The following is a 3485-nucleotide window of genomic DNA, read 5'->3' as shown; positions in this document are numbered from 1 at the left end:
TGCATAAGCATGTTTTTAGCCAATATGCAAAATCATAGCCTACCTGATCACCTGTATGCTGTGAGTGAACCTCTGGGTGATCCCTGCGATGAAGACAGAGTCTATGTTCCTCTTCTGCAGATGGTTAAACAGCATGTCTACATGTGGCATGATTTTGTGGAATAACGCCAGGATGAAACAGAAAACCTCATCTTCCAACATTCTCATACAACCCCCGGCCTCTCTCTTCGATATGGCATCAAAGTCTCCTCTGTCTCGAATGGTTTGGAAGCACTTAACCAGTTCATCTTTGTGCTCGTAAACTGTGTTAACAGCACGACTGTGGAAGTTCCATCGCGTTGTTGAAGCACCTGGAAGTCTGTGTGCCACCACTTCATCCAGCACTGCCGTTCGTTTGAATGACTTGGAAAAAAATGTAGAAAACCCCCCAATGTCTGAAAAAAACTGCCCGATCTTTGGGATGTTGCCTGCTGCATAATGAGGTTCAACTGATGCGCATAACAGTGAACGTAGTATGCACTCCCGTAGACGTCTTGCACTATACGCTGCACTCCACCTGTAGCACCCCTCATCACTGCGGCACCATCATAGGCCTGGCAATTAATTTTCTCTCTTGTCCCGCAGGAAGGATGGTGCTCAGCCTTTCCAATAATGCAGTGGCAATCGTATCAGCGATCGCATTTGGAAGCGCGATAAACTCAAAAAAACGTTCTTGAATGTTGTTGTGGCCATCTATGTACCGTAGCACAAGCACAAGCTGACAATGAGTGCAGATGTCGGTTGTCTCGTCTGCCTGAATGGCAATATAGTCCGACTGTTTCACCTCTTCCAGAATGCGGTCTCTGAGAACTGACAACATGCGCAGTCTAACAGTTCATTTTGCACGGTCTTCGAAGTGCCTTTAAAAACAGTGGCGTTCTCCAGGTGCACCTCCAACTCACGGTCGATTGAGGCCATAAGATCAATTAGACCCAGGAAAATGCCAGGGTTTTCTGATGCGTCACTCTCATCGTGACCACGCAAAGCAAGTTCAAAGGCACCACAAAATTTCACGGCATCAATGATCTTTGACAAAATATGCCGATTCCTGTCCACCTCCTTGTTGTGCCTTCTTATGGCAATGCGGTGTCCCTCATCTAGCTGTGTGGCTATACTAATTCGGCCTAGCATGGCTAGCTTCACAGAGTTGTCCATATGCACTCTTGCCCGTTCATGTTTCTTAATGCGTTCTGACATATGTTTCAGGTCTGTCACCCCTGTCTGTGTCCACGAGCTATCACAAGCACTTGTTTTAAACAGTAAGCAAGGGAAGCAAAAGATTGCATTGGCGTAACCACAGCTAGTAAGCCAAACCTTTCGATCGAACCAACCTCGGGAAAAGGTTCTCTTGTAGGTTTTCTCCTTTTCTCGCGCCTTTTGCGTTATATTCACTTCTGGCTTGTCTGATCCGAGTTCTTTTACAATTAGTTTTTCCGCTAATGTTCTTCTTTCGAATGGATACAGGTGTGGAGATTTTACTGAATTTGGGGCAAGATTAACTCCCACGACTACATTATTGATATTCAACGTCGCCGGCGCCGCCATACTGCACTCGCACTCCGCTCTGAGGTAAAAGGTAAAAAGTGGTGCACTGCTCTAATCTTGGTTAGGGATGTGCACATCGATGCTATAGTATCGATATATCGATACTCGAAAGCTACTGTTTAGGTATCGATATTTCATATAAAGTATCGATATCTTAATTAAGGCATGACTAAATGTTATCAAAGCTGTGCAGTGTTTATGTCAATCGGTGACGGTGTTTATAATGTTAAAACTTTCCAGCCGGCTGTGCGTGCGTGCGTGCGTGCAGTCTGTAGCGCGATGACGTAGTGGACTTTACCCATACGTAATTGATGTCATACCCGCATGCACTGCGGGTGTATTTTGATGGTGCAGCGCGAGTTGTGTGGTCACGTGGACGACGCATTCATTTTAAACAGAGCGGCACGATGGCAGAGAGGAAAAGTAGCGTGGTGTGGTGCTATTTTTCTACAATATTGCACGATGCAATATATGTGATAAAAAAGTGGCACACAGCAATAATACTAGCAACCTTTTTAAACATTTACAAACGACACACCCTGAAACTTATAAAGAGGTTGAACGAAACCAAGCTGCCCGTGCCCAGTCTTCCTCTGCCCAGTCTTCATCTGTCCGACAAAAGACGTTACAGGAGACTTTCCAGGGAGGCAAAAAGTATCCAGGTACAAAGAGCTGGTCATTAGTTAACCTATTACGTGTAATCCCTTGTCACTTGGTACAAATAGGCAAATAAAAATAAGTGTGTTTGTGCGCGCACACAAATGAAAGTTTGCGATAGGAAACTTCAGTACAGTTCAGTAATAGTTCTGTACAGTAAGTGTAACAGTTTGTCATGAAACTGCTCCGAGACTTAGAGGTGAGATCCACTTGCAGCTTTATTAGGGGGTAATCCGAAGGCGTAATCCAAATAACGGGCAGGGGTCATACACAGGCAGGCAGTTCAAACAAAGCAACAAACCAAACAAAGAGACAAACCAAAACAAGCAGGGACCAGAGGCAAAAGGGTAATCAGGGAACAAGGCACAAATCCAGAAGACAGGGAATAGACACAGGTAACGCTCAGAAATGCAGACAGGCTAACAAGACTTCGCAGTGAGTGAATAAGTGCACATGGTATATATAGAGTGAATGTGAATGATATGCAGGTGTGTGTGAAATCAGTGCTGATGAGTCCGGGTAGTGCGTTATGGGAAATGTAGTCTGTGAGTGAATGATAAGTTTGATGTGGAGTGCCCTCTGGTGGTTTTCAAGGGCACTCCAGCTGGTGACCGTTACACAGTTCAAGAAAAATGGCCTGTTTAAAATGACAGTGAAAAAATGCACAGTTAATGTTTTTAGGATTTACGTTATTTCATCATAATTTTTGGAAGAATGTGGTTTAAACATTTAAATTTTTTGTTAAATTAACCTTTTATAATAAATATGTTATTAATGGCCAGTACAAGTCGTAATTTGTCTTTAATTGTAATTATATTCTATTATAAAAATGAAAAATTCTCATACACTTTAAAAATGATAGCAGTATCGGTATCGGTATCAGTATCGCTTAAATTTAAAGAAAAAATATCGGTATCGTATCGCATCAAAAAAATGTGGTATCGCCCATCACTAATCTTGGTACTACAGGCGATATTTTCAGAGCCCCTAAACCTTAAAATTACACGACGATGATTGGCGAAATATAAACTTTTTTGCGTAGCAACCGGGGAACCATTGGCTTAAATTCCAGCACTGTAGGGCTGAGCGAACTGGAGCCCAGGGAAGACAGCCTATTGGCTACTACTACTACACCAACATCCAAATATCATTCTGGAGAGTTCTAAACACATTCTAGAGTAAAACCATTAATATCATGTAATTAACACAGATTATTTTTCAAAATGAGAGATTATTAAAAGATT

Source organism: Barbatula barbatula, assembly GCF_947034865.1.
Source record: "Barbatula barbatula genome assembly, chromosome: 2".
Lineage (NCBI taxonomy): Eukaryota > Metazoa > Chordata > Actinopteri > Cypriniformes > Nemacheilidae > Barbatula > Barbatula barbatula.
Note: the sequence above shows the minus strand (reverse complement) of the source record.